Source organism: Sinohyriopsis cumingii, unplaced genomic scaffold (genome assembly GCF_028554795.1).
Source record: "Sinohyriopsis cumingii isolate HCF-2022 unplaced genomic scaffold, ASM2855479v2 utg002414l, whole genome shotgun sequence".
In the NCBI taxonomy this organism is placed as follows: domain Eukaryota; kingdom Metazoa; phylum Mollusca; class Bivalvia; order Unionida; family Unionidae; genus Sinohyriopsis; species Sinohyriopsis cumingii.
The window spans coordinates 451,353-465,649 of record NW_028316202.1 but is presented as its reverse complement, the minus strand read 5'-3'; positions in this window follow the sequence as shown (position 1 = coordinate 465,649).

Genomic DNA, 14,297 nt, shown 5'->3' with positions numbered 1-14,297 from the left:
AATAGCATACACTATGGATTCCTGCTATTAATACATGTTCAGTCTGGTCCATATCTATAGCAATTACACTATGGCTTCCTGCTATTAATACATGTGCAGTCTGGTCCATGTCTATAGCATACACTATGGATTCCTGCTATTAATACATGTGAAGTCTGGTCCAAAATCATTTTAAAATTGTCAGTTCAATTGATTAATCCATATGACATATTTAGTACTTCAAGTGGACCCCAAGTTTGTTAAAGCTGAAAATTAATTTAAAAGTGTCAGTTTTTAGTTTTATCAGTTCTTACAGCTGCTTAATTGAATTAAAGTTTTCTTAAAAGTTATCTTCAGACAGAGCTTTGTAATAACTAAAAATGGGATACATTTTGAAGAAGCATGGATTGCTTTGTCATTAAGCATAGACATATTATGGGATAAATATAGTATTTCATGGGTTGATTCAAGAGTACGATAGGAGATAGGAGGTCAGATAAAGTAAAATGACTGCATCACAGTATTTATCTAATGACAATCCAAGATTAATAATGGATTCCAAATCTCTCCTTTAAAAAAAAATCCTGGCACACATTTACTGAGGATATTGTTTTTAATAAAAATTCCACCCCAACCATTTCAGAGATATTCAGCTGGCTGCCATGACTTCACCAACATATTCAAAGTTATTCTGCTGTCTGCTTTTCCCAACCCATTCACAGAGTTATTCAGTTGCCTGTCGTGACCACCCAAATCTATTCACAGAGTTATGCTGGCTGTCTTGACCACCCTAATCTATTCACAGAGTTATTCAGCTGGCTGCCTTGTCCACACAAACCTATTCAGAGAGTTATTCAGCTGGTCACCTTGGCCACCCCAACCCATTCTCAGAGTTATTCAGCTAGCTGCTTTGACCATCCCAAACCATTCAAAGAGTTATTTGTCTGACTGCCATGACTCCCCAAACATGTTCAGAGTTCTATTCAGTTGGCTATGTAGACCATCCCAACCTATTCACAGAGTTATTCAGCTGGCTGCCTTTTCTTCACCAAACTATTCAGAGTTTTATTCATCTAACTGTCTTGATCACCCCAGCCTATTCACAGAGTTATTCAGCTGGCTGCCTTGTCCCCACCAACCCATTCACAGAGCTATTCAGCTGGTTGTGTTGACCACCCTAATCTATTCACAGAGTTATTCAGCTGGATGCCTTGTCCACACAAACCTATTCAGAGAGTTATTCAGCTGGTCACCTTGGCCACCCCAACCCATTCTCAGAGTTATTCAGCTGGCTGCCTTGTCCACACCAACCCATTCACAGAGTTATTCAGCTGGCTGTCTTGACCACCCCAACCCATTCACATAGTTATTCAGCTGGCTGCCGGGTCCACACCAACCCATTCACAGAGTTATTCAGCTAGCTGCTTTGAACATCCCAAACCATTCAAATAGTTATTCGTCTGACTGTTATATGACTCCCCAAACATGTTCAGATTTCTATTCAGTTGGCTGTGTAGACCATCCCAACCTATTCACATAGTTATTCAGCTGGCTGCCATGACCTCTCCAACCTATTCAGGGGTATTCAGCTGATTGTCTTGACCATCCAAACCTATTCACATATTTATTTGGCTGGCTGCCTTTTCTTCACCAAACTATTCAGAGTTTTATTCATCTGGCTGTTTCGATCTCCCCAATCCTTTTACAGAGTTGTTCAGCTGACTACCATATGACTGCCAAATATATTCAGAGTTATTCAGCTGGCTGCCATGACTTCTCCAACCATTCAAGGGTATTCAGCTGATTGTCTTGACCATCCCAACCTATTCACAGAGTTATCCAGCTGGCTGCCTTGTATACACCAAACTATTCAGATTTTTATTCACCTAGTGGTTAGAGTGTCCACCTCGGAAGCGGGAGGTCGTGGGTTTGATCCCCAGCCGAGTCATGCCAAAGACTTACAAAAATGGTACTAATAGCTGCCTTGCTAGGCGCTCAGCATTAAGAGATTAGTGTTAGGAATGGTCGGCCTGGTTTCAGGATAATGTGGCTGGGTGGGACATCATGTTACATGTCTGCGGCATGATGCCCCAGTGCTAGACATCACTATAAACTGCCACACTGCAGACATCATAGCAATATGACTGAAAAATTGTTAAAGCTACATCAAAAATCATAATCACACACACACATACCTATTACTACCTAAATGACTACCCACTATCTACCTACCCTGATACATACATACATACATACATACATACATACATACAATTACCTACCTAGATAACTACCTACCTACCTACCTAACAAGCAATATACATGCATACATACATACATACATACATACATACATACATACATACATTTACCTACCTAGATAACTACCTACCTAAATGCCTACCTACCTACCTAACTAGCAACATACATACATACATACGTACGTACATACATACATACATTCATGCATACATACATTCATACATACATACATGCATACATACATACATACATACATCAGTAACATACATACATACATACATACATACATACATACATACATACATACATTTACCTACCTAGATAACTACCTACCTAAATGCCTACCTACCTAATGTTAAGCCCATAACACTATAGACATATTAACTTTTCGAAATATTATCATCATCAAGCAGCTGTTAAAAGATCAGTGCCTTGCTCCGCCAAATGACTGCAGATTTGCATAATTGCCGGTATTGAGATATTTCGTTTTGTCAATACGGTAGCTGACACAGTATTACTATTGTATTTTTGTCAATTTTCTGTTCTATTTTATGATCTTGTATTATCATGAATTTGTTTAATCTGATGTAATCTCTTATTAAGAGGAAATAAAGTCAGTCAGTCAGTCAGTCAGTCATACATACATTATACATCGTACATACGTAACATACATACATTCATACATACATACATTCATACATACATACATACATACTTTCATGCATACATGCATCCATACATACATATACACATGCATACATACATACATACATACATACATACATGCATCTACATGTTATCCACCATAGTGAATGTTATACAGCTATATATGGAGTGTGTGTGATTTGGATTTGTAACACAGCTTTAAAAAAAAAATTCAGTCATATGATTATGATGTCTGCAGTGTGGCAATTTATAGTGATGTCTATCACTGAGGCCATCGTGCCATATACATGTAGCATCATGTCTCACACAGTCATATTATCCTGACATTTTAAGGCTAACCTCTTAATAATGAGCACCAGGTGAGGCAGCTGCTAATACCATTTTTATTATTCTTAGTAATGACTCATCTGGGGTTCATACAACTGACCTTTCTCATCCATGTCAGATGCTCTAGCCACTTAGACCATCAGAGTAGTCAGAAACAAATGGGACAAAATTTGTGATCAAGTTTGTGGACAATGAACTGTTTCAGATTTTTAACATACAATCTGTAATAGCAATCTATCCATAGTTTACCATCTCAGTCTGACAGCTGGTCTGATATCAACAGTTTTGCAGAAAACAAAAATAACATTCATAAGGCTTTTCTGAAAGTCACTGATCAATTAATTAGTTTTGCTGCCACCTCCTCCTTTTTAATAGCAATGCCATTATAGACAATAGTCTGCATTAATTGACTCATGCAAGGTTACTTGTCATCAGTGATTCCTTTTTTTAAACACATACTTTCCCCACACTGTTATGCACACACTTTCCTCACACTTGTATGCACACACGTTCCCCACACTTTTATGCACACACTTTCCCCACACTCTTATACACATACTTTCCCCACACTCTTATACACATACTTTCCCCACACTCATATACACATATGTTCCCCACACTCATATACACATACTTCCCCCCCACTCTTATGCACACACTTCCCCCCACTCTTATATATACACACACTTCCCCCCCACTCTTATGCACACACTTCCTCCCCACTCTTATGCACACACTTCCCCCACTCTTATGCACACACTTTCCCCACACTCTTATACACATACTTTCCCCACACTCTTATACACATACTTTCCCCCCACTCTTATGCACACACTTCCCCCCCACTCTTATACACAAACTTTCCCACACTCTTAAATACATACTTCCCCCCACTCTTATACATATGTTCCCCCCACTCTTATACACATACTTCCCCCACACTGTTATACACATACTTCCCCCACACTCTTATACACACACTTTCCCCACACTCTTATACACACGCTTTCCTGCACTCTTATACACATATGTTCTCCACACTCAAATACACTCTTATACACATACATTCCCCCCACTCTTATGCACATACTTCCCCCACACTGTTATACACATACTTCCCCCACACTCTTATACACATACTTTCCCCACATTCTTATACAACCCCCACACTGAGTTTTATACACACACTTTCCCCACACTATTATACACATACTTCCCCACACTCATATACACATACTTTTCCCACACTCTTATACAGACACTTCCACCACACTCTTATACACATACTTCCCCCACACTCTTATACACATACTTCCCCCACACTCTTATACACACACTTTCCCCACACTCTATACACATACTCCCCCCCAATCTTATGCACACACTTTCCCCACACTCTTATACACACACTTTCCCCACACTCTTATACACATATGTTCCCAGCACTCTTATACACATACTTCACCACACTCATAATACATACTTCCCTCCCCACTCTTATCACACAAACTATCCCGACACTCTTATACACATATTTCTCCCACACTGTTATACTTACTTACCTGGATGGGACCCCAAGTGGCCAAGTAGTCTAAAGCACTCACCGTTACTGATCACTGCCATCTCACCTCTGCCTGCATAGGTTCGAGTCTCGGGTTTGACCAAACAGTGGGTATGTGAGAAAGCTTGCCAGTAGCTTCTCATGGGTCAGTGGTTCTTTCCGGGGTTTTCCCAGGTTTATCCTCCAACATTTATGCAAACAGCCATGTATAGTTTATACTGTGCTGAAAAAAGGCATTAAACCCTGCAACAACAACAACTTACCTGGACAGAACACTGGGATCACCTATATATAAAGGCCATTGCTTGCTTAGCTGGACAGAACACTGGAATCTCCTGTGTATACCAATTAAATCCTTTAATCAAATCTACCCATGGCTACCCCTTTGGAAAAGTGTCTGCATATATTTATCCATGTTTAAGGTTTACTTGCATGTCAACACAATACTGGTTGCATTGTTTCTATTAAAAGTTAAGTGCTAAAATATAAAGATAGATTATTGCAAGCCAAACTTCAGGAAGATAAAGTCTTTAAATGAAATGAAAGCATATAGTATATAAAAAGCATCATATAAAGATACAGTATTGAAACTGTAGAGAGGACTGACAACATATTGGAGTTGCTTCATTGTCTGTGTAACTGCTGTTGTCAATTATCTTTTCTATAAATCATGTATAGGGCCACTTTCTCTGCTGACAAATGGCAAATCATTTAATGAGTAAGCATTGTCTCATGATCTTTAACTGCCTCTGGAGTTTGGCCTTGATTTATACATCATAAACTATTAATAGCCCCACCCTTATATTATATACAATTGCTTGGCATTACAAGGGAAGTTAATCTGTCCAGTCAGCAGGGACTGTCCTTCTTCACTAATGCAGTCATGAATTGGAAACCACTAAGATGACCACCCCACCCACAGTTACTATGGTAACTCAGTTGTTGAATTGTAGCATCATGACCAGAAGGTTGCCAGTTCAATTCCAAGAGTCAGATCAGCCTGGATTCTCATGAATATGTATATATACTACCTATAACCAAACTCATCTGAGATCTGGATTGTACAAGCACAGATACCATTTTTGATCAGTATATTTTAAGAAATAAGATATAAAGAGTTTTTACAAGCTCAGTCTGTCACATGCAGGATTACAAGATCAGTCTGTCAGATGCATGATTACAAGATAAGTCTGTCACATGCAAGATAACAAAATAAGTCTGTCACATGCAAGATTACGAGATAAGTCTGTCAGATGCAAGATTACAAGCTCAGTCTTGCATATGCATGATTACAAGATAAGTCTGTCAGATGCAAGATTACAAGATAAGTCTGTCACATGCATGATGACAAGCTCAGTCTCTCAGATGCAGGATTACAAGATCAGTCTGTCAGATGCATGATTACAAGCTCAGTCTGTCAGATGCAAGATTACAAGATAAGTGTATCAGATGCATGATTACAAGATCAGTCTGTCAGATCCATGATTACAAGATAAGTCTGTCACATGCAGGATTACAAGATACTATAGTCTGTCACATGCAAGATTATAAGATAAGTCTGTCACATGCAAGATTACAAGATAAGTCTGTCACATGCAAGATTACAAGATAAGTCTGTCACATGCAAGATTACAAGCTCAGTCTGTCATATGCATGATTAAAAGATAAGTCTGTCAGATGCAAGTTTACAAGATCAGTCTGTCACATGCAAGATTACAAGATAAGTATGTCATATGCAAGATTACAAGCTGTCTGTCAGATGCAAGATTGCAAGCTCAGTCTGTCAGATGCATGATTACAAGATCAGTCTGTCAGATGCATGATTACAAGATAAGTCTGTCACATGCAGGATTACAAGATACTATAGTCTGTCACATGCAAGATTATAAGATAAGTCTGTCACATGCAAGATTACAAGATAAGTCTGTCACATGCAAGATTACAAGATAAGTCTGTCACATGCAAGATTACAAGCTCAGTCTGTCATATGCATGATTAAAAGATAAGTCTGTCAGATGCAAGATTACAAGATAAGTCTGTCACATGCAAGATTACAAGATAAGTATGTCACATGCAAGATTACAAGCTGTCTGTCAGATGCAAGATTGCAAGCTCAGTCTGTCAGATGCATGATTACAAGCTCAGTCTGTCAGATGCATGATTACAAGATTAGTCTGTCAGATCCATGATTACAAGATAAGTCTGTCACATGCAGGATTACAAGATACTATAGTCTGTCACATGCAAGATTATAAGATAAGTCTGTCACATGCAAGATTACAAGATAAGTCTGTCACATGCAAGATTACAAGCTCAGTCTGTCATATGCATGATTAAAAGATAAGTCTGTCACATGCAAGATTACAAGATAAGTCTGTCACATGCAAGATTACAAGATAAGTCTGTCACATGCAAGATTACAAGCTCAGTCTGTCATATGCATGATTAAAAGATAAGTCTGTCAGATGCAAGATTACAAGATCAGTCTGTCACATGCAAGATTACAAGATAAGTATGTCACATGCAAGATTACAAGCTGTCTGTCAGATGCAAGATTGCAAGCTCAGTCTGTCAGATGAAAGATTACAAGCTCAGTATGTCACATGCAGGATTACAAGCTGTATGTCACATGCAAGACTGCAAGCTCAGTCTGTCACACACATGATTTCAAGCTCAGTCTGTCACACATATGATTGCAAGCTCAGTCTGTCACATGCAGGATTTCAAGCTCAGTCTGTAAACAAAATCATCTGAGATCTGGAGTGTACAAGCTTAGATATAATTTTGGTAAATATCTGTAAAGAAGTAAGGTATACAGAGTGTTCACAAACTCTGCCAATACAATGCAAAACCATCACATTAGCATGCTTTGATCTCTAAGGTGTTCACCAATAAAATGCAAGACCAGTAAATCAATATGCACTAAGATCTCACTTATAATCAAACTCAAATGAGATATTGATGATTCAAACAATCTTGATGACACAAACATAGATTATAACCTGTTAATAAATGTGTCTTTGGAGTATTGCACATTCTCAAACATGATGTAATCTTGATGATAACATGTACATACAAGCATGTCTGAGTAAAACTGGTTAAGAGATATGGTCAACTGATTGTTCACAAGCACCCAAATAAGATTTAATACCACATTAGGTTTTTGTTTTTGGACTACTAATCAAACTCATCTGAGATCTTGATTATGCAAGTGCTTAAATTCCAGGTATGAGTAAACTCTGATCTGAAGGGATATGTACCTCACTGATCTCGATGCAAGATCTCCTCATTAACATGCGTGGATAAAACAAAATTCATAAACAAACTGGTCTAAATCCTTTATCACATTCAAGTGAATTAAAACTACAAAATCCTTGAAACAACTAGTCAAAATGTGCTTTCTAAACTGCATTTGCTCAAGAAACCTTTATGTAAATATTTAATCATGAGTATCCTTTTGTTAAAGTTATTGTTAATTGTCTTGCTTTTGTACTTTGAAACTGACCCAGATGCAAAACCCAACCAAGGGTCAAGACATGGATGAATGGACAAGGGTCAACAAGCCCATATTTCTGTCATCATTGGGCATAAAATCCTAAGGCGCCATATAGGCAGATCAATAAGGGTGACACTAATTACCCTAATATTCTATGGACTGGGCATAGAAACCTAACCAAATAGTGACAGATGGAAGGATGTCCAAGGATGCGACACTACATGCCCATATTATTGGTTTGTTTGGGCATGACAGACCCCACCTAGTGGATCATCATGTAATGATACATCTATTAACATTGTACTTCATATTCTGATACACACCACCAATGCCAATGATGCCTGTTTAGTTGCCAAATATTGAGGCAGTCACATTTTGAAATACTCATCAAAGTGTTCAGCTAATCAAATTTAATATCACCTGATTAATAGGTGTTAATCCAGCTCACAACTGTACCCAACTAAAATGATTTCAATTAGTTTACTGAGTTTTTATTAGGATCTACTATATTTGTTGTTTTTTTTATCTTCTTTAAACAGCATAGACTCTGGTCCAACAGGATAATGTATGTTATTTGTTCAAATTGTGGAAACATGTACCGGTAGTAATAATTCAGATCTTGATATCATAAGCATCTTTCTCATGGAGGCACCAAGGCAGCCAAGCTGGGCTGTCCTAAGCAGCAATCAAACACACCACCTTTGAATTACAAGTCTAACACTGTACCAAATAAGCCACCATGACTAGGTCTGCAGGAACAGAGTGGGAAATAATGTGTTGGATAGTGGGATAAATGCAGAGTGGGGAAAAGGTGTGTTAGATGGACAAATACAGAAAAACGTATATCAAACAGATGAATAAGTACAGAGTGGGGTCAAAGTGTTAGATGGACAAGTACAGAGCAGATAAAAATGTTTCAGTGAGACAGGCGAGTCCTAAGAGGGGAAAATCTGTTATATAAACAAGTCCAGACTTGGGAAAATGTGTGTTGAATTGACAAGTACAGAGTGGAGAAAGTTGTGTTAGACAGATGGACAAGTACAGAGTGGGGAGAATGTGTGTTAGACAGATGGACAAATAAATGGATGGACACTGAATGAATAAATGGAGAGACTGGTGAATGGAAGTATGAATAGCAATTGTTCCCTGTTTGTTTTGTTTTTAATAGACTACCTGAATAACAATTAGATTGAAACTGAAGGGATATCGATTAAGTCAAAATACTAAAACAGAATATTATGCACATGAAATTTTATGATAATGAAGCGTAATAGTTTCTACAAACCTTCACCTGATAAATACTAAGGCAACAATGAAATGGAAAAATAAATATAATAGTAAAAAAACAAACAACCAAACATGAATACTCTAACAAGACTATAAACTTGGACATGATATGAATTGCTTTACACACCATAACATTAACACAAAAGGTGAAACTACACACTCCCATGAATACTGTAGTTATTCTAATATAAACCGCCTCTAAGAAATGCCTCATCTCTTCTCCAGACAAAAATAATTTCCTGTCTTATTGAGGCTTATACATCCTATACATCCATTATGGTATGTCCAAATAACTAATACATTACATGTGTAATTCAATGACTGATAGAAAAGTCAAAGCTTAATTTACAAATATCTTCAGTCAAACAGTGATATACTGAGTATTTGAAACCCCATTTGGAAATTGCATCATCCCCAGGACATTATTAGTATATTTAATTATCGTATATGCAGTACTCTACCAAATGATATATAGGTAATGTCAGTTGCGACTAATGAGTTTTTTTTTCCTTCACCACACTGAGAACAGGTTTTTAATAAAAGATGTGTGGTTCATGTAAACATGTGCATGACAGTTGTCTAAAGTGCTCACCTGAGTATACCGATCGCTGTCATATCAACTCTTGGATTGTGATATATGAGAAATATTGCCAGTAGCTCCAAGTGGTTCTGTGGTTTTTTCCAGGATTTTTCTAGATTCTTCCTAAACCGCTTGTAGTGGTTGGCATGTATAGTCTATCATGTACAGTGGCATTAAGCCCCTAGGTGGTCCAGTGGTCTAAATTGCTCACCTATACTGATCACTTCCATCTAACCTCTTGACCAATATGGTATATGAGAAAGATCTCCAGTAATTTCCAGTGGGTTTTTAGCTTTTCCCAGGATTTTACCAGATTCTTCAAAGACCATTTATACAGCCTGAGTATCAATTACTTAAACAAATGGCATTAAGCCCAAAACAAAAATGGCCATAGGGCCCAGGGTAGTCCAGTGGTCTAAACTGCTCACTTTTACAGATAACTGACATCTCACTGCCATCTTAATCAATCTTTACCATCACATTTACTGACAGAAATTAAGCTCATGCTTTTATTATTATTATTATTATTATTATTATTATTATTATTATTGTTTTACAGGATATAGATGGGGGGTATAACATGAACCTTCACTCTGTAATACTTTGAGATGACCACCATGGTTCCATCACTGAACAACTGGCTTGTAGCAAAGGGGCTCATTATTAGTGAAATCTGGAGTCTAAATCAATTGATAGATTGCTATGGAGTCAGAACTTGTAACAACCATTATGCCTCCCCCTTTCTACACATTGACCAATACCATTAATTTCATTTGTAATTAGACCCTGTGGCTCACCATTATCAATTGCTCTAGAACTGCATACAGAAACTGATATGTTGCTATGTCAACACATAGAAAGGTGTACATACGTTTGTATCCATGGGTGACTACAGTAGATAGTCACATAAATTATTGTAAAATCTTCAACATGCTCTAATGTGGTAAACCTGCCATTTGCACCTTATATTACTTTTTTGATTTTTTATGTCATGCATAGAGAAGTGATAGTCTGATTTTTTATGTCATGCATAGAGAAGTGATAGTCTGATTTTTCATGTCATGCATAGAGAAGTGATAGTCTGATTTTTCATGTCATGCATAGAGAAGTGATAGTCTGATTTTTTATGTCATGCATAGAGAAGTGATAGTCTGATTTTTTATGTCATGCATAGAGAAGTGATAGTCTGATTTTTTATGTCATGCATAGAGAAGTGATAGTCTGATTTTTTATGTCATGCATAGAGAAGTGATAGTCTGATTTTTTATGTCATGCATAGGGAAGTGATAGTCTGATTTTTTATGTCATGCATAGAGAAGTGATAGTCTGATTTTTTATGTCATGCATAGAGAAGTGATAGTCTGATTTTTTATGTCATGCATAGAGAAGTGATAGTCTGATTTTTCATGTCATGCATAGAGAAGTGATAGTCTGATTTTTTATGTCATGCATAGAGAAGTGATAGTCTGATTTTTTATGTCATGCATAGAGAAGTGATAGTCTGATTTTTCATGTCATGCATAGAGAAGTGATAGTCTGATTTTTTATGTCATGCATAGAGAAGTGATAGTCTGATTTTTTATGTCATGCATAGAGAAGTGATAGTCTGATTTTTTATGTCATGCATAGAGAAGTGATAGTCTGATTTTTTATGTCATGCATAGAGAAGTGATAGTCTGATTTTTCATGTCATGCATAGAGAAGTGATAGTCTGATTTTATGTCATGCATAGAGAAGTGATAGTCTGATTTTTTATGTCATGCATAGAGAAGTGATAGTCTGATTTTATGTCATGCATAGAGAAGTGATAGTCTGATTTTTTATGTCAAGCATAGAGAAGTGATAGTCTGATTTTATGTCATGCATAGAGAAGTGATAGTCTGATTTTTTATGTCAAGCATAGAGAAGTGATAGTCTGATTTTTCATGTCATGCATAGAGAAGTGATAGTCTGATTTTTTATGTCATGCATAGAGAAGTGATAGTCTGATTTTTCATGTCATGCATAGAGAAGTGATAGTCTGATTTTTTATGTCATGCATAGAGAAGTGATAGTCTGATTTTTCATGTCATGCATAGAGAAGTGATAGTCTGATTTTTTATGTCATGCATAGAGAAGTGATAGTCTGATTTTTCATGTCATGCATAGAGAAGTGATAGTCTGATGTTTTATGTCATGCATAGAGAAGTGATAGTCTGATTTTATATGTCATGCATAGAGAAGTGATAGTCTGATTTTTTATGTCATGCATAGAGAAGTGATAGTCTGATTTTTTATGTCATGCATAGAGAAGTGATAGTCTGATTTTTCATGTCATGCATAGAGAAGTGATAGTCTGATTTTTTATGTCATGCATAGAGAAGTGATAGTCTGATTTTTCATGTCATGCATAGGGAAGTGATAGTCTGATTTTTTATGTCATGCATAGAGAAGTGATAGTCTGACTTTTTTTTGTCATGCATAGAGAAGTGATAGTCTGATGTTTTATGTCATGCATAGAGAAGTGATAGTCTGATTTTATATGTCAAGCATAGAGAAGTGATAGTCTGATTTTTTATGTCATGCATAGAGAAGCGATAGTCTGATTTTTTATGTCATGCATAGAGAAGTGATAGTCTGATTTTTTATGTCATGCATAGAGAAGTGATAGTCTGATTTTTTATGTCATGCATAGAGAAGTGATAGTCTGATTTTTTATGTCATGCATAGAGAAGTGATAGTCTGATTTTTTATGTCATGCATAGAGAAGTGATAGTCTGATGTTTTATGTCATGCATAGAGAAGTGATAGTCTGATTTTATATGTCATGCATAGAGAAGTGATAGTCTGATTTTTTATGTCATGCATTAGAGAAGTGATAGTCTGATTTTTTATGTCATGCATAGAGAAGTGATAGTCTGATTTTTTATGTCATGCATAGAGAAGTGATAGTCTGATTTTTCATGTCATGCATAGAGAAGTGATAGTCTGATTTTTTATGTCATGCATAGAGAAGTGATAGTCTGATTTTTTATGTCATGCATAGAGAAGTGATAGTCTGATTTTTTATGTCATGCATAGAGAAGTGATAGTCTGATTTTTCATGTCATGCATAGAGAAGTGATAGTCTGATTTTTTATGTCATGCATAGAGAAGTGATAGTCTGATTTTTCATGTCATGCATAGAGAAGTGATAGTCTGATTTTTTATGTCATGCATAGAGAAGTGATAGTCTGATTTTTCATGTCATGCATAGAGAAGTGATAGTCTGATTTTTTATGTCATGCATAGAAAAGTGCTATTTTGATTTTTCATGTCATGCATAGAGAAGCGCTATTTTCGTTTTTCATGTCATGCATAGAGAAGTGCTATTTTGATTTTTCATGTCATTCATAGAGAAGTGCTATTTTCATTTTTCATGTCATGCATAGAGAAGCGCTATTTTGATTTTTCATGTCATGGATAGAGAAGTGCTATTTTGATTTTTCATGTCATGCATAGAGAAGTGCTATTTTGATTTTTCATGTCATTCATAGAGAAGCGCTATTTTGATTTTTCATGTCATGCATAGAGAAGTGATAGTCTGATTTTGTATGTCATGCATAGAGATGTGCTATTTTCATTTTTCATGTCATCATAGAGAAGCACTATTTTCATTTTTCATGTCATGAATAGAGAAGTGCTATTTTGATTTTTCATGTCAAGCATAGAAAAGCACTATTTTGATTTTTCATGTCATGCATAGAGAAGTGATGAAGTGATAGTCTGATTTTGTATGTCATGCATAGAGAAGTGCTATTTTGATTTTTCATGTCATTCATAGAGAAACGCTATTTTGATTTTTCATGTCATGCATAGAGAAGTGATAGTCTGACTTTTTATGTCATGCATAGAGATGTGCTATTTTCATTTTTCATGTCATCATAGAGAACCACTATTTTCATTTTTCATGTCATGCATAGAGAAGTGCTATTTTGATTTTTCATGTCAAGCATAGAAAAGCACTATTTTGATTTTGTATGTCATGCATAGAGAAGTGCTATTTTGATTTTTCATGTCATGCATAGAGAAGTGCTATTTTGATTTTTCATGTCATTCATAGAGAAGCGCTATTTTGATTTTTCATGTAATGGATAGAGAAGTGCTATTTTGATTTTTCA